Raw genomic sequence first — 24,562 nt, forward strand, 5'->3', positions numbered from 1 at the left:
GGAAATGAAAATTAATACTTACAGGCGGCTTGAGTTGGGGTGTGTTTTCAATTATTATTATTTTTTTAAATAAAAAAAAGGGGGGGGAGAGGGTGAAAATTCAGTGGCTGCTACAAATAAGCCCATTTTAATTGTAAATCCATTTAGCAGGAGGTGGAATTAATCACCTAGAAGAGAGCGGGGGGAGAGCCCTGAAGTTGCGCACAAAGCGAGGAGAGTGCGAATCACGCAGTTGGCACGGGATCCCATTTCATTTTTGTTAAGTGCAGGGGTTTTAAGCCCCCTGAATATCTCACTGTTCTCTCCCTCCTGTTCTCCAGAGGGAGAACAAATGCAAACGGTGTCGTGTGAGACAGGGCTAAAAGGGCACCCTGTAATAATCCAGTGCGCGAAACCCCGCGGGCTCATCAATGAGGGAAGGTGTAGCAGCCTTCGGGAAGCCTGCAAGAGCCTCTGTGTACACATAACACCTCCGAAGGAATTTTCCGCAGCTATTCAGGAACAGACCCGGGTCTATTCACCCTGGCTTCACCCCACAGCTCACTCACACATGCCTAGGCAGCGCTCGGGGGAGCGCGACGGAGCGCCGTGCCGCACCAAAATAACCGCGGCCAGATGAAAAACAAGCCCTGCTGTATCTCCCATGGGCAGCGGCGTTATGAAGGCTGACATGCGAGGGGAAGGAAAGTCTTCCCACAGCATGCACCCATGGCACGCGTTAGCAAGAGCACGAACAAACCCCAGCAGCAGCTAGTTGCATTATACCACTTCCTCACGCCATGCTCTGCAAACCCATTTTTCCACCCCAAGCATGGAAAAAACATCCCCAAAAGACCTCAGCATCCATCATGCTCCACCACGGCCACCTCAGAAGCTGCCTCTGATGCCTCCATGCCCCAGCCGATGAGGCCACGGGACAGCAGGAGGCATGGGGGCGGCAGGGGGCTGCCGAGCAGAGAGGAGACGGTGGAGCAATGGCCAAGGTGGATCAGCTCCAACAGGTTTTCCATATGCATTTTCCTTGAAGGCTGTGAATGAATTCAGCCTGGGCAAACTCGCCTTCATTTAATATTCCTGCTCCGCAAACAGCCAAGCTTTGGCTGTACAAATACTTAGGGAAAATATTCCACATTTCCAGCCAGTGCTTGTCACCTGTCACATCTGTACAGCCTGAACCCTTTCATTGTCAATGAGTTTGTCCAGCTCCTCCTTGGAGCTGACACGGTCTCCACCACCTCCTGTGGCCCCACTGCTTTCTGCCTCTCTGCACAAAGAAGCTATTTTAAACTGCTCTACCAGTTTTGTCCTGAAATTTTAATACTAGGAGAATTGGGGGAAAACTGCATCACAGTCAGCTTATCCGCTGCCATAAGACTTCTGAAAACTTGAATTGCACTTATTACCCTTCTCCTCTCCAAATATTGCTTGTGATATTGCCATATTCTGCAGTGATTCAGTCAGACAGTTGAGGCTCTGGGCCAAAGAAGAGCAGTCATCAGGCCAATTAGTCACCTCCACTGAGTGATCTGCATACAATGCTTAATTCCCTAGCTAGGAGCTACATCTGATTTTTATGCTTCTGGCTGGGGTAGAGAAGGAATGGAAAGTCACGTAACTCCAAAAAAAATTAAAAAAAAAATGGCAGGAGTTTTGGATTTTGTTTTTCTTTTTTAAAAACTTCTTTTGTAATTTCTTTTTTCTGTTTGCAGACTGTCTCTGTATAACACACAGAAAACCGTGCGTTACACAAGCTCTTGTAGGAACCACGTTGTTGGCATTGCTACATGCAAGAGCACACACCAGCTGCGATGACAAGAAGCACCGCGGGTCTCATCCAGCCGCCCATGTCTCACTTCAGCTCGTGGAAAAAACAAACCTCCCAGTCACATTGTTCACTTTACAGGAAGGGGGAAAAATCCGTTCACAGTGCACAAAACTGAATAATCAATTTGTCAGTTTAGCCATCAAACTGAGAAGCCAAAAACTTTTTGGTTTGAGCTGGGTTGAAATTTTATTTTTGTCCAGGTTTCCTTAGACACGAAAAAGATTATCAATTCCCAAAATGAGGCAGGGAAAGCCTCACACAAAAGCACTAATTTAGTTTTCAAAAGTAGAAAAAGGTCCTTCTATACCTCCTTCTGGGAAGCCCTCTGCAGACCTTGAAGCATTTCTCAAAACTGATGAGCTGCAGGGAGGGTTTGCTGTCTCCTCCCCAAGACCTGGGCACTGCTGTGTGGTCCATTGACTCTCAGCCCTTTGATGACCACTTCTGATGGCCTCTGCAGCAGGGAAATGGCATTTTCCCCACTCTACAAGTGACAGGCCTTCACTTCAAGGGACATCCAAACAAAACACGGGCTTCAGCACACCCCGGGTTTGTCCTTGGTAGAGCTTTCACCACTGGGCTTGTGTCCTCCAGCATGGGACAGTGAGCAGGAACCCAGGCTACAAAGAAAATATAAAATATAGGAGACAATTAGTTAAATTGTGCAGCTACTAGGAAGGACAGAAGGTAATGTATATATGCTATAGCATCACAGGGGGGCACAGGTTGCTTTCAAAGACTAAATTCAGAGCTCCAAAAGTTAGGTGCTTTCATTACAAACTCACTTGGTGAGTAAATAAAGCAAACTTTTAAGCCTGCAGCTACAGGAAACAGTCTTGACCTAGATAGATAGATAGATAGATAGATAGATAGATAGATAGATAGATAGATAGATAGAGATAAAGATATATAATATATACAGATCATAAGAACTAGCAGCATAGGACCTAGTACTGGCTGATATCATCATACTGATAGATACAGGTTTAGCCAAGTGATTTATAAAGCTCAGATGTTGAAATTAGTTGGCTTAAACACAATATCTGGGGAAAAAAGAAAAAAAAAAAAAGGTCAAGCTCATGATTTTTAAGGGAGGGATAAACAATTTCTGAAAGCAGGGTATGACTACACTTTCTAACTAAGTGTGGTGGGCTCACTCCCTCTTATTTATAGTCTTTCATTACTACACCAAGCACTTACTTCTTTTAGTGACAGTGGCAGTCAATTTTGCACACTGCAATCTCTTCACCCCTTCCATGCATCCTCAGCTCAGGTCCAGCACAGCCCCAGAGAAGCTCCTCATCTTGATCCACTGCCAGTGATTCAATAGTGATTGCATTTGCCCATCCAAACTAGATTTTTTTTTTTTCCTTTCTGATTTCCTGCAGATAGACATTGCATAGATTTGCAAAAGCGATCACTGGCACCATTGGCATCTTCCATTCTGCATCTTTACAGCAGGAATGTGGGGTTTCATGCACTCAAGCACTACAGCTCAAAGAAAGGTTCATAAAAGCAGAGAGAATTATTTCGGGGTAAATATGATTCCCACGTTGCTTGGTTTCTTCAGAGTAGCAGGCTGAAATCCTAAGCTCTATTTCTCCCACTGCTGGTCATCTTTAAGCCAGGCAGGGGAAAAAAAAAAAAAAAGAAAAAAAAAAAGAAAAAAAAAAAGAAAAAAGAAAAAAGGTTTTAAACAAAGTATCCATTTAGAGAATGTCAGTGATTCTTATTTAAGTGCTACGTAATGGGGGTATGTGGGTGCATTTTGTTACCAAACCCCAGTAATCAGATGCTAAAGCAAAGATATGCATCACACAGAGCCCACTGGGGCTTTGCACAATGTTCTGAACACTGAAAGCCAAAGGACATGCTGGTTACGGCTTCCTTGGTTGTGCAATTGGGCTGAAGAAATACTAGCTCTCTTCAATTTTTAAGGAAAGAAACAGAAAGGATAAAAGGTTTGATACGAATCACCTGTCATATCTGTACAGTAAGAAAGAGGCAAGCTAAATCCTTTGCTCAAACTGGAACCTTTTGGGTTTTAAGCCCTAAGAAAGACTTTGACATAGGATACACAAATATTACTATTATAAGAAATGATGCAGGTATGTCTTGCTACAATAACATTCACAACAAATAGACAGAAATTTAAGAGGAGAAAAGAACTGGCACAAAGGAGTCCCAAAGAAAAAAAATAGTACCCCATCACCCCAGCTCTTGCAACACCGATATTGATATGTGGGAACCGAATCCAACATTACGCAGCTGGAAACTTGTGCAACTTGTTTCCCAGGTCCACAAACACAGCCGAGATGCAGCCAGGGAGCCGAGCACAGAGAAATGACGCTGGGAAGCAGTGAGGTTATGGACGGGGCACCATCAAATTAAGCCAGGAAGAAATTAAATTGGGAGGAAGCAGGAATGGGCAGTTACAAATGACATTGGGCTGGCTCCTGCTGCAAGCTGTCTGCCCCATGAGGAGTCCCAGCCCTCAGCACTTGCCTTTCTGTGGGTATTGCTGCTCTGCTTTGAGAGTGACCACCCTGTGTAGGACCAGAGAGGCTCAAGGAGCTCAACATGATGCTGCGTTCAAAAAGTCAGGTTAACTTAGGATGTACTGAGGTTTGGCAGGGTTGCCTGATGTCACAAATCCCTAAATATAGAGAAAAGGGAGGTTCCTCTGCACATTGGCACAAGGAATTGCTGCTGCTCCTTCCCCTTACTGAGCAGCATCCCTTGCTTCCCTCCCACCACAGCCCGATGTCACTGCACAGCAGAAACACAGTATTTAAACCCACGGAGAAATAGATGTCTTGTTTGCAAAGTAACACCATTTCCCCAGACAGCAAGAAACCAAGCAAACAAACAAACAAAAACGACCAACCTGGGGACCCTCATTAGATTGAAAAATATTTTTTCCCCGTGTTAATTAAGCAACCTGAATCTTATGGGGCTTTCTTGGGGAAGGAGGGAAGACAGGGGACTTACTCTTTTCACCTCATCCATCATTTTAAGGATGCAAGATCATCCTTGATGCTATTATAGACAAGGTCCTACAAGGTTTTGTAGGTATTTGATTGGCTAATAAAGAAAAAAAACATCTTTTCAGCTTGTCATCTGCACCATTTAGATTTATATTATGGCATCTGGATACTTAGGGTAACCTAGCACACTGTGCCACCACCAGCTGGCTAAATTTGGAGTTCTTCGCTTTAGAGCGGGGCTTCATGTTCAAAGCCCTTCATGCTTCCTGCTGATTGCAGGGGTTGTCTGTGGATCAGAGGATGGCAGAAATATCATGTGATGATGAATGGCTCTAAATAAATAAATCAAAACCACCACAGTCTTCACATAGCTGCAGCTCTCCAAAAGCAGCAGCTGATGATTCTTCACCTAGCTGGACTCTGCCAGCCTGCTAGTTTCACCCTGGAAAGTGCCTGATCTTCCAGTTGGGAAGGGGTTTTTCACCATCCCTGGGACCCACAACCTTCAGCTTGATAAACACCAGCCTTGGATCTTCTGCGTCCTTGTGAGCTTTTCTTAGGAAAGATATAGACTAGAGAGGTGCTCAAAGAGCATGCATGGAAAGTCAGCGTTGGATAAGGGCTGTGTTTGCTCAGACATACAGAAGTTCATGGTTAACTGAGCAAGAAAAAAACAATTAATCATGCTTACACGGGCAAGTCTATAAATAATCCCAGTGGACAAAGTACACTGCAAGCAATTTCCTTGTGAAAGTGAGAGCTGCAGCATCTACCATGTGAATATCCATGGATTTTCAGGGGATGTTAGTCTCCAGGATGCACACATTTCTGCAACCTGACAGAGTTACCATGCAAGAGAGGTTCTTCCCCAATACATCCAGGTTTTTGCAGAGCTGTGCAAGTGTGGGACATGCTTTGTGGCTAGATATATGGCAGCCTGGTCACAGCCACTGTGCCATTACATCCAAGCCATTACTTGTATCAGAGGGACTAAATTCATAGACATTAGCCTCAAGAGTCTTCCTGGTCAACATTTCTAGGTGGGAGGAAAGCCTGCCTGAGAATATATGGACAGACAGCAGCAGCTGGAGCCCTAATGGGACCTTGGAAGTCCCCTCTTATTGCTGCAGGCAGAGCCCTAAGCACAAAACCTGTTAACCATTTCACCCAGGAAAGCAGCACATCAGGTTGAGTAAAAGCTCTTAGTAAGGTCCTGCTGTGTCCTTGGGCACATAAAATCCAATGCATTTTTCCACATCTATCAGTGAGTTACATTGCGGCTATAGAAAACATCTAAATCAAAGCAGTGATCGCAAAGGCAAACCATGAATTCAGGTCTCCTGGAAGATCCCAGCCCACCCCCTTTGTTGGGAGTGGAAAAAACAAGATAATTTTTGATCCTCGGTGTGAAGAGACATATAGCATGAATGCACAAATTCAGCTGGAGCCCTCATAATTAGCAGGGTTCCAGCTTAACTTTGGTACATGAAGATGTAAAGCTCTCAAAAGCCTGAGTTGAAGAGAACAGCTGATGGGTTTGGGATGGAACAAGCAAATCTTCCCCCTGCAACAGCTTAACAGTACCACCTGGTGGAGAAACCCAAATTTGCTCTGGCTGCTTCAGAGAGGGTTTGCAAAGGGGTGCAAGAATTGGTAATCAAACTCACACAAGGACTAAGTTTCATATGCAAGAGAGAAGGGTCTGTAGTGCCTCTCAGTACTAACCATCCCCGGTTACAGCTAATTCAGAGCTAGTTATTTAAAAAGTCAAGATCCCTGAAATTTGTGTTAACAAAGCAGTTGTTCAGAGAATTCCTGGATGAGAAAAGGAAGAAATATTTAGTTCACTACCTCCATAGCTCCACAGATTCCTAAACTTTTACACATCTTTATATCTAACAGTCCCGAAGTGTTTAATTAGTGATCTTTCCAGAATCTGCAGACAAAACATTAGTTTTCGACAATGTGTGGGTTTCATTACCCTTAAGCAGCCTCATTACACAGTTCCATCCTGGTGTTTAATCAATTAAGCACGGCTGCAATAAAGCAAAGTGGAACTAAAACTGATGTTCTAGTGGGAGCTAAATCACTGGGATTATTCAGAGTGAGAGGCTGCTTAAGGAGAGCCAGACAAAGTTTATTTATGCTTGCGAGCATCGCTGCACTACACCACACAACCTGCCCAAGGAGATCCTGACCTCCTGCTGCACTCCTGAGAAGCAGCAAATTAAACCCCTAAATCATGGGAGGTGTTTGTGCTCTCAGTTAATTCCAGGCTCTGAGTAATTATATTTATATAAAGATATATGTATATACTCATATATATGAAACAGAGAAAATTCTATCAAAATTAGAGCTCTAGAGCAGAGTCTTATTCAAAATCAGCAATTTCTCAACAGAGACAGGGTAAATAATACCCACTATTTATAAAGTTATCCAGTGAAAAACTACAAGCCGGAGTCTTGGCTACTGTAAACCAGACACTGTTGACTTCTACTCAACTACAACAACTTACAGATGCCTCCACAATTTGCCATGGTCACTAATTAGTTTATTAAAGTCTCCCTGCCAGCTGTGAAGTCCTGAGATGATGGAAGCTGGAGCGTTTGGGGACATTTTTACAATTTTTTTTTTAAATAGCATGTAATTATTTTTTCCATTTGTGATTTTTTTTCCCCATTGCGCTTGGCTCAGCCCGGACTGCTCCGTCTTTGGATCGAGTTGGCTCAGCTGACATACCAAGCACATGGCTGCAGCTACATTGTGCTCAGCCTGGGGACTTCTCACCAGATGCTAGTGGTGTTCATTTATTAAGGGAGTAATTGTGAACAGGACTGCTCTGAGTTTGAGCTGAAATAGGTTTTCAGAGCATCTGAAAACAGATTTTTTTTGTTTGTTTGCTTGTGTTCTGTTTTTTTTGTTTGTTTGTTTGTTTGTTTTTAATTGCTTAGGCTGGTCAGCTCTGTAGGAAAACCAAAGTTAGGATATTTTAAGCAGAAAACCACTTCTCTTTGAAAGTGCTTGTTGGGGTATCTATGGGGAGGTACAACTTGGGCATGTGTCACCTACTATTTGTCTTTCAAAGGGAAAATCAGATTTTATCTGTGTCCTCAGATCCCTTAGAGGGGAAAAAAAAATTATGAAGAAACCAGACGAGTTCCTCAAACCACTGCTGTGATGTCTTGCTGAAGTGAAAACACTTTCGTTGTCCACCACTGTTGGCCCAAGACAGGCAACTTTTGCACAGAGCCTTGTATTTTGTGAAAACTGCAAGTCAAAAGCACTGTGCTCCCCCTCAAAAGAAAATTTCATCAAAACGTTTCCCTATATTAAGTTATTTTTACTAAGATCCCTCCAGGCACCATTTTAAATACCATTTGCTTGGAAACAGACCAGCTTCCAGTAGGAAAACAGGGAGCACCGATCCAGCATCTCCCCAACCAGCCCGTGAAGACGGGAAGGAAATTAATCCCTGGTAGATTTCCCAAAAGTTACACAATTAAGCAGAAAAGCCACTCCGATACCTGAGCCAATAAAATGATCAAACTGGGGAGTAGAAAACAACACCACTGTTTTGCCTTCACAGGTCAGTGGGAGCGTGGCCTTGGACCAGGATGGGATGGAGGGTTAAAGCCGCTGCTGGAGGACAGTAGCTCCACAGCATCCTGCCAGGATGGGCTGCGAGGAGCCAAGGAGTTGGGTAAGGAGACAGCCTGGCTTCTCTCACAGCGTCACGGAGGCGATACAGCCCTGCAGAGTGTTTCCATTGTAACGAATTGGCATTTTCCAATGGAAAAAAAAAAAAAAAAGAAAAAGAAAAAAAGAAAAAAAAAAACCTGCCTGGAAGCAGTTTTTGAGAGAGTGCTGCCAGCACCCACTGGAGTCAGCGGTGTTTTTGGGAAGCCGCTCGCTTTCTCAGGTGTCCAAAATTAAGTTTCAGAGTCCAGCCTCAGGCTCTCCCTTTCTTGCCCATCTTGGCTGCTCTTCAGCTTTCCACCAGATCAGTCGGCAGCAAATCTCATGGCCCCTGTGCCACCCTCTGCTGAGGTGGGTTGTTACACATTCGGCATCTTCCATCTGCCTCTCTTCTGGGCTTGGGCAGATGCAAGGCCTGGAGATCCTCCTCCTTGAGATCCTGTCCCCAGGAGGCTTTTATATCTTCCCTGTGCTTTTTGTTGTTGTTCAGACGCCAGAAAAATAAATATTTTCATTTCCATCCCCACTCATGCTTGCTTCAGAGACAAGAACAGCCTGCAGCATCTGAAAGGATGTTGGGAAGGCCGAGATTGGCCACTCTTGCCCATGCAAGGAGAACTGGAATTTTATTTATTTATTTATTTATTTATTTAGCCCTGCCAGCTGCTGCTGCTGGACTTTTAGGCATCCTGGCAATGCCCTCTCCTAGAGGGCAACCTATGTGGAGGGGTGGAAGCTGCCGGCAGGGAGCCAGGGCGTGGGGCCCAGCGCAGGCCACAAGCAGAGGAGCAGTTCCAGCTGGCAGCCCTTCCCTGGTGCTTCTTCCACCCGGCTCCATGGGCCTCCAGAAGCCTTTGAGAAAGTGCAGGCCTGCCCACAAGGCTCCCTGAGCTCCCTCAACCCCAGCAGCAAGCTGCACGACTCCTGTCCCATAGCTCATGTTAGATGTTCATGGGCCTCCCCAGCTGATTCTCTTCTGGGGAAGACTGTCAAGAAAACAATCGTTCTCCAGATGTAACATCCCGTGCCCTTCTCAAAGCAGCAGGGGAGCTCCAGTTTCTTTCTCTTTGTCACAGCGATATCTGCAGCTTCCTCCTCCACTGCCTCCCAGGCCTTTCCTTCACACTCCATCCAGCTTTTCCCTCCCACACTGTGGGCTCCAGGGAAGACTCTGCCACCCATCACTGCCTTGATCTGCTGCCACAGGCTCAGGAGGACAGGGAACAATGGTGTGGGTGGCAGGAGATGATCCGTAGGTCTGTACCAGTACCAAACCTTGTGCAGATGTCACAGCCTCGCCCAGTACCCAGGGCTCACATTTCCAGCTCATGCCCATGGCCTTTCCCTCCTGGCCTTGTCTGATTTCTGCTTGGAGGAGCCCTCTCTAGCTACCAAAGCCAATCTACAGCCTATTTTAACCACTACTGAACTTTTCTGAAGGATCAGCACCATAAAGTGCTGATGGATCTGCTGGGATCAGGACACCTTGCTCACATCAGCAACCTAAAGCTGGTCAAGGGAAGTGATTTGGAGGCTTTCTGGAAGTCTCAGAAAGCTCCTCAGAAAGCAAATGAGAAGAGGAAACAAATCATCCTACAGAAGGACTTTGGCCTGAATTGCTGATTTTCAGAATGAGACTCACTAGTGTTTGAACTTCCAAATAATAATAATAATAATAATAATAATAATAATAATAATAATAATAATAATAATAATAATAATACAAAGAAAATCAAAGGAACTTTCTAGTTTCCAGCAACAGGAACTGTTTCCCCAAAGACCAGACTTTCCATGCCTTCTATCTACAAACTAGGAGATCATACTCAACCTCCTCTGGCTCTAAATAACCTGGGTTCAAGCACTGTGATCAAAGGACCCACCTCCTTCTGCATAGGAAAACAGCTCACAGCTTGTTCAGGTTGAAGCCAAGCCTTCTTACAGGGTTGTGTCAGTCCAAGAGGGCCACCCAACAGTAACACCTAAATGAAGGCTTGCTTTCAGAAACCATGGTCCCAACAAATGATCTCTGCTTCACTGCTGTGTCTTCAGTGATGACAATGTGGGAATAGGAATAAAACACATAGATGGTAATGGAAACACACCTATTTTCAGGTTGTTGTGATTCTTGAAGCCCCTCTTTAATTGACAAGTACGCAAAAAAAAACGAGAGTGGGATGTGTGGAAAGTGCTGGAAGAACTGTCTGTTTTGGGAGCAATGGAGGGAAAGGTTATGGCACCTTGGACTGTGAAGGGCATGGAAAAAAGTCACACTGCCAGCTTCAGTGTGCCTTTTAACTCTGCTTTTTCACTCTGTCCTAAGGATCCCAACCCAGCTGGCTTTGTGAAAAAAAAAAAAAAAATGAAAAATGTCCCCTTGTTGCTGCAAGATGTGTTATCTGCAGAGCTCCTGGGGGAGGCAGATGTTCCACAAAGATCCAAATTAACATGGACATATTAAAAAAAATAAATAAAATCAAATAATTGAATGCGGTTATACTGAAGTCAGCAGCAGACACTATTTGTGAGAGAGCTGAGGGCCAGAAGGAAGAAATTGCACACCCAGAATTTGAGTTATCACATGTCCTGGGGTCCTGCTTTTGCTAGCCAGGGCCACCAGCAGGAGCAGAGGCAGAGTGCTGCATGTCAGGAGAAGTGGGACTGCCCTTCCCCCTGCACAGCCCTGTCCTGGATTAGCTGCAGATCCAGTGGAAGAAATTCTGAGCCCCAAGCATGCACTGGCATGCACACAAAGGAGAGACAGATCTGCAAATAACTTGAGATTAGGCAGCTCTGTAAAGTCCAAATTACACTTCCAGAACTGCATACGAGCCTCTGAGCTGCACGAGCCCTCTCCCTTCACACAGAGAAATCTCGGAGCACTAATGCAGAAAACCAAACCCACCAAATGAAGTTTTCCCTTCCTATCAGCAATTGCCTATCCTGATGCTTGTGCCCAGAATGGGAAGGAGGCCCACTGGCACACAACCACCCGTGTTCACACTCCAGAGCAGGGTGGCCACATCTGAGCTGTCATGGGGACCAGTCCCCAGCCCCGCTAACTCCCAAGCTGTGTGCAGTGGCTGGCGAGGGACTGACAGTTTTACAGCACAATGGAGTTGCGGTGCCTGAGGACATTCCTTGGCTCTGCTCAGCTCGCTTGGTGTAGCTGCAGTTCCTCAGACCGCTCCCTTCCTGCCTTTCTTTCATAGCCAATGCCTCTTTGATGCATTTCCAGTGTAGGTTTGGTTATGAAACTGCGACATCGGAGAGACCCTCGCATGATCACTTTTCAAGGAGGGCTTTCCTTACCCACCTCTCACATGATTACTCAGTATTGTATAAATAAAGTATTTGCTTTTATCTCTTCTGCAAAAAGCACATAGCAACTCAACCAGCAACAGACAGCCTGGTTCTGGATTACCTCTCGCTGCAATTCCAGAATAAGATGGGTCTGCCCCTTGCACTGTGGTTACTTATTTGCATCTGTAGCTTGTCATCCCCACAGCTATTTGAGCATCAAGAACTACATCAGGTGCACAGGAAACATGTTTTTTAGGAAGTAAAAGGGTTGGATGTGGTTCAGAGAGACTGCAAAAAATACTATTGACAAAATTGATGCAGTGCAGGAGAATGAGAAGCCAGGGAAGGAGGGAAGGGCACCCCAAGCCAATATAGTGAACCAAAAGACAGCGTTGCGTGAAATCAGAAACCCACTTAGTGACTGCTATGGTATTTGCAATTTACTCTTTTAAGCTAGCGTGACAATGTCCATATGAGCTGCAGCCACAGAGCAAACTGCTGTGCAGATGTAGTCTGCATGGAAAACCTCTCATTTAAATAAATAAAAATTAAAAAAAAAAAAAGTTAAAAAAAATAAATAAATACATTCACAAGAAGATGGTTATATTTGACCTAGGAGTACTGTGGGAACAAACGTCAGCAGTACCGAATATAGGTGTCAGTGCAAATTTTCTTCCTTAACAAGCAGTCTTTTACTATTTAAAAACCCCTCTTGTTCTCAAGAACATTCCATCCATGAATTCTCTGCACAAAGCTTGGATCGGATGTCTACTATTCATATATTTTTCCCTCTTGGTTTCAATATTAGCTGAGGAGCATTATCGGCAGGAGTTAGAGCCGGAAATAGGAAATGAGATGGAAATTGTTAACAAGAGGGGAAAATAGTTCAAGGAGGTTGGTCCTTCTAAGAACTGCTACTTTTACAGCCTAGGATTATGTAACACTTGGACCAGAATGAATTTAATAAAAGGTAAATTCAAGACATTTGTTGATTTTGATCATGTCGATCAGATATCTTATCGTTTGTTATGTTCTAGAGTGCTTTGCAGATGCAGAGCATGCATGCAGTCCTTGTGCAAGAAGCTGACAATCTAAGTACAAAAGAAATGACAGATACACAGCACGAGATATCAGATCACACAAGGAGGTAATAGGGGCCAGCGTGGTAAGTGGTAGTCTTAGCACGCTCTCTTGAAAGATCTGCTCCTGTCTCTTCTTAATAAATGAGGCGTGCCCTGTGTGGGATTGAGCACTGCACAGACAGAAACCAAAAGCTAAAAGGCCGGTGGGATAGAGGCAGGATGTGAAAGCCGGATGCTTCAAGCCCTGCTCTGCCAAGTGTGGTCCTGATGCAGCTTTAGTTCCAGCGTTAGTGAAACAAAGGATGGCAGGTGGTCCACATTGCAGGGTGGAGGTGGAAGGGGACGTGTCCTAAAGCATCTTTATGGGTCAACTTGCCATCACATAACACTTTCTTATATAAGTTAATAATATTCCAGGATAAAATGGACAGAGAGATACCTTTTTTCTATACAGGTATATCTTGCTTTCTTTTTATTCTGTGCATGGTGTTAATGAACAGAAAACATGGAGGGAGAAAAACCAATCACAGCTAAATTTGAGTTACTTTTGGTACCCATTAAACAGATGAGGCTAGTACCACAAGTCAGAAGGATGCTAGAAACAACAACAACAACACAAATCAATGCAGCGGGCAGCTTTCAGTGTTTCTTTCCATTGCTTTTCCCATTTCTGCTGTACAGGAGTTAATGTCTTATCTTACTCCAAATAATTTCTCCTTCCTGAAGACCAACCCTCTGTACTTGTACATAGCAGTGTCGAAAAACCTGGCTGTATGCTAGGATATATCAACATCCCACTGGTTGTGAAACAGGTTCTCGAGGGACGCTGCAGATGTTTATTGCTGGAAGCTACTTGCAGCTAGGTTAGACAAAACCATTACTTATATGCTGGAGAAGTCTTACCCCAGCACAGGGTATATGGGAGTAGCTACCAAAGATCATAAGCAATTGAGTTTGCACATCTTGAAAAGTAGCCTCCTTTCTCCCAGGAGCTCAGGCATGAAAACTCCTCCTGTGCAGCAACAACAAAGCAGAACAGGCTACCAGACTTACTCATTGCTGTTTATGCTACTTTCTCCATTGCTCCTCATGTCTCTGATCCTCAATCCTGAGCAGATTACACAAGAAGACTCCTCAGTAGTTCCCACAAGCAATCAGATATTGGCCATCCATTCTTCCAGACCTGGGATATGGCTGTGGACAGTAGCATGCATGATCTGGTACACAACACCCGTATTTTGGTTCCCATCCTAGGGCACATTTCATACATGGGTGCATCTTCTGTTGCAGCAAACTAGTTCAAACCCAGAGGGACAGTTTATGAGCAAGGAAACCCTCATCTTGCCCAGCAAGATGCAGCTGGAAGACTTTGGTGTTCAACAGCAGCAGAGATCAGGACATGACGTGAGTGTGGGTGTAGACCCTTACATTCCACTTCCAGAGGGATTGAGTGTGTTTGCACCAAGTTTTCTGCTCTGGATACCACTGTTGCATGAAGGAGGTTTGAGACATTTTTCCAATGCACAAATTGCTCACATTCCCAAAGTTTATAAAAGATGTGCTCTGCAAGAAATGACACAAATACAAACAAGGGATGGAGAGGACATCTCTTACACTCACAAAAACAAAACCAGACATGGAACTGAATTGGGTTGTTGAACCATCACAAGAATTCACATCCAAAAGGATGTGAATCACTGGTCCTGGTCTCTTTGAGCCATACGGTGCTTGGAGAATGTTTCAGCCCACTTGTTCAGTGAGAGGGCAGGCACTGTAAAGCAGATCAGAATCCCTAAAATTCTGTCTGTAAAAGGAATATTGGGCTCTGAAATGAACTAGCTTAGCACCTCAGGAAAGAGGATGCATGCCTATTTTGTTAATCTACCCACACAAATTAGTAGGCAAGGTCCTGCAGAAGGTGATGCCAGTATCACATGATTTGGGATTTATTTTTATTTTTTTAAGCATTGCTGTGCACTGCTCTGTGCAGATTTTTACCAGGGTCTCTAAAAACATCTTTACTCCTTCCCTCTCTTCCTTCAATCACATCTTTTCTGGCACAGCTGGTGCAGGCATCTCCCAGGAAGACACGAAGTTAAAATCCTCTGGTCCAGGCAAGTCATCATTTGTCACTTCTCTGTCCAGGTTGGTCAGAGTGTACCTAGGAGCTTTTATTAATTTAGCTTTCCCACACTATTGTTGCTGCCCTGCTTCTCCTATCTAATTAGAAACTCATTTCCTGAGGGATACACATCTCCCAGAGGGGAAACAATAAGAAACATTCAGTAATTACTAGCCTGTGCTAAAAGTTTATTTTAAGGCTATAATTGCTGGGAGTTCCAAGAGATTTGGGGGATATTTATTGTTACAGCAGAGAGAGTCAAAGGATTGGCACTAGGACAGAAGGCTTTCATCTCTGGGTCACTGCTTCAAACCCAGCACAGGTCAACAGCAGCTATTAGCTGTTTTTAACCAACAAGTCCTCAGAGGTGAATGTGGTATTTCTTTAGGGGCCTTCACCCATTTCCAAGCAGTCTCCCAAACCCAATGCCTCTGGGTGACCCCACCAGCAGAGTGAACACTGGCCTGATATTGCTACACAAATTTTCATTCAATCATCTACAAATCCATGATATGAACACCCTTCCTGCAGCCAAAGAAACACAGATGCTGTTAAATGAGTATGAAATCTTCATTGGCATGGTGAGCTCCAGGTGGATCTACCCTGAGCAAGGGTCTTGCAAGTGATTGAGAGGTGTGGATGTGAGACCCGATCCAGGCTTGTATTGAAATACTCCATTAGCCCACCAGCCTGTCATTCATTCAGTGACAGACCCCATGAACTGCTGGTTATAGCCCGTAGATCTCTTTGAAGGCTACAGGGAACGTATTTCTTCCTCACACTCAGCTCCTGTGCTCCCAGGCTTTCGACACTTTCCATTGCAGCTTTGCACCTTGGCCCTTGCCTCTTGCAATAGGACTTCCATGACGTCCAAGGTGCTTTCACCTGGATACAGCAGGAGAAAGCAGTGATGATATCAGATATCACATGAGCCAGTGTGATATCTGAGACTGCAGCAGAGCTGGCCCAACTCCAGCATGGACATCGGGGAGGGCTGCTAGCCTTACTTAGATGGGCCTGACTCCCACATAACAAAATTCAGTGGGACAACTGCACATGAAGCTCATGCACATTCAAAGCCCGGATCTGGTCCTGTGTTTGCAAACAGTGTTGTAAATTTTGGCTCGGAGTGAGTGGTGAGGTGGGCTCTGGCAGGTTGAGCTTACACCCTGCCTTTTGAGGAGCGTATTTCCCGTTTATGAACTGAAGGCTTCTTCTCAGACCTGGTGACAGCTCTTGGTTTGGCCAGGCTTAACTTGGTTTCTTGGGAATGCCTGAGGGCAGAGCCAAGCTTTAAAACACTGAAACCTGAAAGACAAAATTTTATGAACAAGAAAAACAGAAGGTGCACTTGATCCTGACACCTTTGCACAACCTGTGTATTTCCCCAAAGGAGCCTTGCATGAGCCTTCCAGGGGCTCAGCATGAGGTTTGTTAGTGTGGACAATTTCATTTTTGATGAGCAGAGCTAAATTACACCGCTTTTCTCACATCTGTTACTTAATTGGCTGAGACATTTGAAATTAGACCTAATTACTTTTCTCACTCCATTAATACTCAGTGATGGTTGATTTCTGTTTTGTGAGAGGAGCTGGAGCTTTTGCTGAATTACTCAACCACAACCTCATCGTGACGGATCGTAGGAAGCAATATCAACAGCAGCCGTGGCTAGTTTATGCTAAATTGCCTTACACATCCAACCTGCTTCTCACCCAGTTCCACAAGCTGTAGTTAAGCCTCCTTGGCTCACACATTACTTTACTTTGTGGAGTGCTCGTTCTTATTGGGTTGCGATGAGTGGGCTCCCGGTGCTCTCTCTGCTGGCAGATGCTTTGCTGCTATCCCACACTGCTTGGCTTGGCACCTTCTTGGGTGTCTGTCTTTGCCCCAGGTTATTCTGGCAGGATCTCTCCTCCCCATTTAAATTCTTGTGGTCAAGGAGAACTGCAGCACATTGAGGTCAACCAGCAAAGTGGCCCAGTAGCCCTCACCCTCTAAGCTTGCATGTTCGTTCCTAGAGAGGGTTGGGAACAGATGCAGCTCTGCATTTTCTGACTTTCCTCAGTATCTTCCACACCCTGACCAACACAAACAAGGGGGCAAAGGAGGTGACTTGAGTCTCCAGGGGAAATCAGGAGGCCAAGAGATGGTCTGGTCCAAGAAAAACTGCAATTGTTCTGAGGAAAGGCCTTCAGGACAGAGTTTCCTGCAGCATTTTCAGGGGATCAGAATCACAGAATCACAGAATCACAGAATTTCTAGGTTGGAAGAGACCTCAAGATCATCGAGTCCAACCTCTAACCTAACACTAACAGTCCCCACTAAACCATATCCCTAAGCTCTACATCTAAACGTCTTTTGAAGACTTCCAGGGATGGTGACTCCACCACCTCCCTGGGCAGCCCGTTCCAGTGCCTCACAACCCTTTCAGTAAAGAAATTCTTCCTAACATCTAACCTAAAGCTCCCCTGGCGTAACTTTAGCCCATTCCCCCTCGTCCTGTCACCAGGCACATGGGAGAACAGGCCAACCCCCACCTCTCTACAGCCTCCTTTAATGTAGTTATACAGAGCAATAAGGTCACCCCTGAGCCTCCTCTTCTCTAGGCTGAACAAGCCCAGCTCCTTCAGCCGCTCCTCATAGGACTTGCTCTCCAGGCCCCTCACCAGCTTCGTCGCCCTTCTTTGGACCCGCTCAAGCACCTCGATGTCCTTCTTGTAGCGAGGGGCCCAAAACTGAACACAGTACTCGAGGTGCGGCCTCACCAGAGCCGAGTACAGGGGGACGATCACCTCCCTAGCCCTGCTGGTCACAGTGTTTCTGATACAAGCCAGGATGCCGTTGGCCTTCTTGGCCACCTGAGCACACTGCTGGCTCATATTCAGCCGACTGTCCACCATCACTCCCAGGTCCTTCTCTGCCTGGCAGCTCTCCAACCATTCCTCTCCCAGCCTGTAGTTCTGCTTGGGGTTATTGCGCCCCAGGTGCAGGACCCGGCACTTGGCCTTGTTGAACTTCATACAGTTCAAGTGCAGATAATTCATACAGAAAAGTGCAGATAATTTTGCAAATGTAAAATAAAGACAAATCATCAAATATATATATAGCAATGAATGTCTTGCTGCTAGGTAAATGATCTTCTGTTTTTTTTTTAGTCTCCTGGAAAATACAGACAGTACTCTTTAATGATATTAATATTTTTGGTCAAAATAAATTGAGTGTCTTCCCTGCATTAGCCTCCACTGGAAACAGAAAAGGAGAACCCTTCTGCTCATGGCTTCTGTGATGTGATTATGCCACACGGCTACAGTGGCTGTGCTCCATGGTCAGATCCATACTAACCTTACCTATATCTGTGTTAGTTTGTTTGTTTTTAAAGATTATAAAGATGTATTTATTTGCTCTTTTTTTTTTTTTTTTTTTACTAACTAATACATTAATTTTATGCAACTCAAATGGAGAAAAATATCACCAGAGTTCTGCCTAGCATTTGTAAAATCACAGAATCACAGAATGGTAGAGGCTGGAAGGGATCTCTGGAGGTCATCTGGTCCAACCCCCCCCTGCTCAAGCAAGGAAACGTTACATCCTCCCAGGCTACTGATTCCCACCAAATCAGAAATCCTTCTTTTTTATTAATATTGTTATTATTTTTTTTTTTTTTTTTATTTCAGCACATTTGAAAGCAGAGGCACAATGCACTCCTGACCTTCCTGTCATCACGCAGGGCATTTTTACACTCATCCACAACGTGTCTGCTCCTAGCCATGCTCTAGCATCTCCCTTGATAGCCTTCTCCATGAAGCTGTTATCTCAAAAGGAAACAGCTGGGAAACAAACATAATTAGTACAAGGCATTCCTTTTTAGCCGTCTTCCAGAAACACAAGACTGACATCCTCTAAACTTTCTGTGTAAAGATACATAGAAAAAGATGAAAATCTAATCTTCCCAAAACACTAGAAACACCACAATGTTGTCCATGTCCTTAAGTGAGCTGAGGGGCAGCTATTCCCTGGCATGCTTTGGCCAGAGTATGTGCCACCTGCAACCCTGGCCCTTTTTAGACTGTTATCCCATCAGCACTGGGTCGTCTCATCACGGAGATGCACCGTTCCTCCTGAAATGGCCATTTCCCAGGCTGGAGACATCCTCCAAGCAATGCTTCCTTCTAGCTTCTCTGAGAAATCCCAGGGAGGGAAAACTGCCAGCGAGTCCCAGGTGCTGCTGGGCTTTAAGGTGTCAGCACAGCTGAGGAACAATTGGGGTTGCAGGGTGGTACTGGCCATGCATAGTCCCACTCTGTGGGCAGCAGCTGAGGAGCAAAAGCCATCATCAAATAGGTGGCAGGCAGGTCTGCATGCTCCTGTCCTGGGAGAGTCACAGAGCTTGGCAAACACCCTCTAAGGCTGAATGGCCAAAAAAAGAAAAAGAAAAAAAAAAAAAAAAAAAAAAAACTAAAAGTCCAAGTAATTTCCTGACCTTGACATATGCAGCGACAATACCACCCCTGTCTGACTGTGACCATCCCCATGCGTCATGGTCAGAGCAGGCAGAAGCAGCTCCCAGCTGACAAACAGTGCCTGATAAATCAGCTTCTGGAGAAACTGCCTTGTTTCTTTCTCCTCACCCTGCCCTTCCTTTAGCCACTGTGCAGAGCTGCTGCAGAACAAGCTTTTAGGAAATACTGGACCTCACCCCTCCACCTGCACGGCAGGAAATGTGCATGCGTCCTTGCGTCCCTGCAGCTGGCAGCTGTGACCACTGCCCAGATTAATGAACACCAGAACAGGAAATATCACAGAGTGCTTCTTTGACCTCTCCTAGTCACAGTGTCCTTGTATTTTGCAGGAGGCATCGCAGACGGATTACAAAGGACATTGCAGAGCACAGAGATGCGGGATGGGACTTTGTGCCATGTCCTGCTTGCTCGGGGCTGTCCCTGAGTGCAAAGAGCTTTGTGTGTGCACCCCGAGGAGCAGGTTCCCAAGGGATGGTGAATTCCCCATCATTTCAAGCCTTTGCCTGAAATAAGGACGTGTTCATGCCAGAAACCCTGAAGCTGACACAGGTACCCGCTGCACTGGGAGAGGTTAGATAAGATGGGTATTAGAGTCCATTTTGCTCTCAAAAATCTTAAAAGAAATACCTCTATTTCATTTCAGCCTAGCCACTGCACCTGCTAGCAGCATCCCAGCCTGGACAGGGAGGACCTCCTGCACTGCTGACACTTGCAATTCTAAGCAAAAACACCATAAAAATCCTTCTGCAAGACAAACACACTCCGTCTCTTACTGACACCTGTTTTCCTCCTCTCCTGCTTAGGAGGGAGCTCATTGCTCCAAGTGCTAACAACCTTTCCCTGCTCTCCATCCTAGCTTTATTCATAGCTGCTTCATGCCCATTTGTTCTCACGCCAACATTGTCCCTAGGCTGAAATAGCTCTTTTCTCTCCCAAGTGTATTTATAGACAGCTGTCACATCCTCCCCTGGGCTTTTGTTTTGCTAAACTAAACAAGCCAAGCCCAGCAGTCCTGTCTCACATGACAGGTTCTCCCAAGTCCCGATCCTTTCCGTGCTGCCAGGAGGTCTGACCTGCTCCAGATGTCCCCTCATTGCAGATGTCCCAGCACCCAGATGTCCAGGTCATTGCAGGCCCTATACACAGAGCCTGGGCGAGGGAAGAACAGAGAGAAATGATTCAGCAGCTGTTTTTTCACCCAGATGCACAAGCCAGTAGCTCCCATCTGTTACCACCCCACACAACTGATACAACACCTGTGATGGGGCAGGCCCATCGTGTTGTGCAGGTAGCACAGCCCAGGGCCAAGATGTGAAACAGCTGGTCCAAGGGAAGGTGTGTGCTGAAAACCAGCTGAGCACTTAGTCCCACAGCGATTTCTTCCTCAGCTGGGAGGATTTCTCATGCCTATCCTGTTCTGTTACTGTCGTGAGCCCATCCTATAAACAAATTTTGTCCAACAGCTACAGAAAAATACAGAACAGCAGGACAATGAGTTGTGTTAATGAGGGGCACCTTATGAAAGAAGAAAAAATGTGTGGGTATTGAGGGAAGGTGGACACACCTGGACACAGCTGGGGATGGTGTGGAGAGCTGGGAAGGGGAGGGAAAAGAAGCAGCAATGCCATCATGTAATCTGAGTACAGATTGCCCTGTGGCAGGACATCCTTTGAATTTTTTCCTCCTCCTACTAAGTGTCTCCCTGCAGAGAAGCAGACAAGCTGCACAGGGACCCTAAATTATTAAGGTTCCTAATTAAGATCCTGATTAAGGGCCTCATCTGACAGCTCACTTTTAGAACTTTCATCTTCTTTGGACATGTATTGTTCCCCATACTTGGTCATTTTAAAGGTTACATTTCCATTAAGCCTCGTCTTGATCATGCTTAAAGCAGCATTTAGCCATTGAGATGTATATTACTGAGAAAAAAAAGAAAAAAAGAAAAAAAAAAAAAGCTGCCTGCCCAGAAACAGGGAGGTTATTATAAACATCCTGTAATCTTGAAGAATCAGGCTTTGTGTCAGCTTTCTGTGGCAAAGGACATAAGGATTATGATGAGTTTCCCTACAAGTGTAAATTTATTTTGATTTTGCTGACAGATGGGTGTTCAGGCAGCTGATTCACCTGGGCTGGGACTTTCCTATTCATCGTGCATAGGGAAGGTTATAATAACTTCTCAGAAAACTAGAAACTCAAATAAGACCATGGAAAGTTACTCTGAAGTGACCTGATGTCCCAAGATATTGTGTTTCATTGTTTATATGTTTATTTACCAGGAGGAAAACCTAGCAGTAATTTCTGCTATGCAAAATGCTAATGTTTTAGAAATTCTTGGCCTGTGCGGAACTTTTCCTACTTGGCGATGACCATGGGTGATCTAATTCAGATTTGACTGCACTAAGCTGAATGGCTCCAGATACTAGATATGCCCCAAAACCTCAGCTACACGTGCTGAATGACATAGAAAATAGAAATCACAGATTTGAAGCCCATGCATTGCTAAGAAATTTCACCTTATGAGCCAATGTGACTGAGGGAAGACTGCTGCTGTGGACACCTCTCCTTAGGGACATGTTATGTCCTAAATGGCCTAACAGTGAGGAGCTCTCAGGTAGCAAAACGTTGCCATCACTGCAATCACCTGTTTGTCACCAGCTCCAGACACACCACTGGGAGAGGAGGAGGAGTGATGAAGACAGCAACAGAGAACAAGTCTGTGAGGTTTTGGCATTTTTAGCAAGCTTTTTTCCATGTTTCTAGCTTTTCTGCCCAGATCGCCCTCTGATCCCATTTAGTTATAGAATGTCTGAAAGAGGTTAGGAGCTTGAGAGGATGAGGACAGTCATAAAGATACCAAGGTCAGATAGAAAAGTCCTCCAGGTGCAAAAACTCCAAATAAAGCCAACGAAGACACCCAGAGAAACATCTGTGTTTAGAAGTCTCCAGATTTTGAGCTGTCATTGAAATCCCAATAAATAAAGGTTCTGAACCATCCATCTGTCATACAAGGGCCCATCAATATCTGAAGTATGATAGCTCTGTTGGGAGAAACAGCAAAGTGAGTCGAAACAGAGCATGATAGCTGAGGTGTAAGTAAATGGTTCTTAACTTGTGTCTCAGGCAGGGCATATTTAAGGTATATAGTCAGATTTTTATACATGGATATGAACGACAGTGGTGACATTCCTGACAAGCAATTTACAATTCCTGAGCTCCTTAGACTCCCTCTTAACATGTAGAAACAGTTGGCTGTGCTTTTAGCAAAACCAATGTTTCGGCTTCAGCCCAGCACTCGAACAACCTTGGTCCAGCTGGTTCATTTGATAGTTCAAGTATTCTATTGTTGGGCTAGTTCACTATTTTATTAATGAAAGTCTTAGCCTCAGAGATGTTTTCTTGGTTTTAGGTTAGTTTATTTAACCGCTCCAATAAAATATTTAAAACTGAAACTGATACTGGACCCATCTCTCTGGAGCAGCCCTGCTCCAAAGCCTTGGAGGACCAGGAGCGGATGCCAGGCGGGCAGTTGAAAGGCAATTTCCCCCCAATAAATCTGTGCTCCCACACACTGGGAAGCTGTTAACAGCGAGCGTGGGGAACTCGGCTCAAAGAGGGTCTGGCAGCAGAGGACCACACAAGGTGCAAGGTAGAGGAGAACTGGGCCATAAATTATCACTTCATTATGTTACTAGTTCAATAGCCTTTGGGGTTGAGGTTGCCTTCCCCCCTCCACGTGTTTTGCTGACATCTGCCTACAGAGCATCTCTCCTCTGCCCCACTCCTCCCCAGCCCACCCGGTGGAGAGAGACCTCACGCCTGAACATCATCAAGATCCATGAGCTCTCCACTTTTCCCCACTCCTGGCATGTCCTGAGGGTGACAACTACAGAAAGTGGGGATTTGGGGCTTCTTAGGGGTGTCTTTGGTGTGGACCTTCCCTGCATGGCAGACTCATATATTTGGAAGCAGTATAAAGGCCACAGGAGGCAACATTTTGGAGTAGGCCATCACGGCATTGAGGTTCAGAAAGACTGCGTGAATTGGTAAATGAAAAATGGTCCTTGGCTATTCAGAGTTTGAATGAAAAGTTGTTAGGAGACCCCAGGGTATTTATGATTAACTTACAAGTTTTTAGGATGCCATGGAAACTGGAGCTTTGTCCTTCACCACATGGTCCATCATCAGACAGAAGAACAATGCTGCTTTATCTATGTTTTCTTTTGCTGCAGTACAAAGGAAGAAGAAAGGCAATTCCTAAAAAAAAAAAAAAAAAAAAAAAAAATTACCGTACAGCCTGATTTTCTAGAATTCTTTGGGATCAACATTTTTAGAAAAGAGGAAATCGGAAGTTTGTTTAAATAACCTGGGTACTTACGTGTTGTTTTATCATTAAAAATGGCCATGTGCCAGGAGGCAGAAACTGGAGGCAAGGGGCACGGAAAGGAGCCAGGATTTATGATTCCTCTCTTTGGAGAGTGCTAAAGTCTGCATACTGCAGCCTTATCAACCTGTACACATATTTTGGGCCCAATATTCTGCAGTGAAGACCCACATACCGATGCTCCTGAAGATACCACAAGAAGTTAAATACTTTTTTTGAAATCACTCAGGTCTTCTACCTGTGAAAAATCATTTAAAATGATGGTACTCTGCTAACGCAAAGAGCAAAGCCACAGTAAACACCTGGCCATGAATACCAAAGACCTCAGCAGCCTCCCTTGTCCTTTCTCCTATATAACTGCTCTCTGTGATATCCATGTGATAGAGACCTCTGACCTCTTCCCCCCTGGCAGGCACCTGTGCACCTCCTCATCAGCACAAATCCTCACCTGTTCATATTGATCCTGGCTCAGAAGTTATTTCTGCCAAGCCCCAAGAAGATCCCAAAGGCTTTTGTAGCAATAAGCACTCAGAACTGATGACACTCAACACCCAGCATTTGTTATGACCACAATCAAGGCAGCTACAACCAGCAAAGAGGCTGCCTGTGGGATGCTGGTCCTCATCTGGCCATGAATTCACTCTGCTCT

General features: G+C 45.1%; 1 long non-coding RNA gene across 4 annotated transcripts; it reads right to left on the reverse strand.

Annotated features, from left to right (window-relative positions):
- Positions 1 to 1,657: 1,657 nt before the first annotated feature.
- Positions 1,658 to 24,254, reverse strand: LOC106015903 (uncharacterized). 4 transcript variants are annotated; one of them, XR_005265753.2, is made up of 6 exons: positions 23,908 to 24,254; positions 23,658 to 23,786; positions 20,789 to 22,570; positions 20,606 to 20,681; positions 3,026 to 3,207; positions 1,658 to 2,445 (listed from the first exon to the last, which is right to left on the reverse strand). It is a non-coding gene; the product is annotated as an uncharacterized lncRNA (long non-coding RNA). The 4 variants fall into 4 exon arrangements; XR_005265751.2 differs by lacking the exons at positions 1,658 to 2,445; positions 3,026 to 3,207 and adding an exon at positions 14,030 to 17,218; XR_002400432.4 differs by lacking the exons at positions 1,658 to 2,445; positions 3,026 to 3,207 and adding an exon at positions 14,030 to 17,218 and having other exon boundaries at positions 22,387 to 22,570; positions 23,908 to 24,252.
- Positions 24,255 to 24,562: the final 308 nt, after the last annotated feature.

This window comes from Anas platyrhynchos, chromosome 4, assembly GCF_047663525.1.
Source record: "Anas platyrhynchos isolate ZD024472 breed Pekin duck chromosome 4, IASCAAS_PekinDuck_T2T, whole genome shotgun sequence".
NCBI classification, from domain to species: domain Eukaryota; kingdom Metazoa; phylum Chordata; class Aves; order Anseriformes; family Anatidae; genus Anas; species Anas platyrhynchos.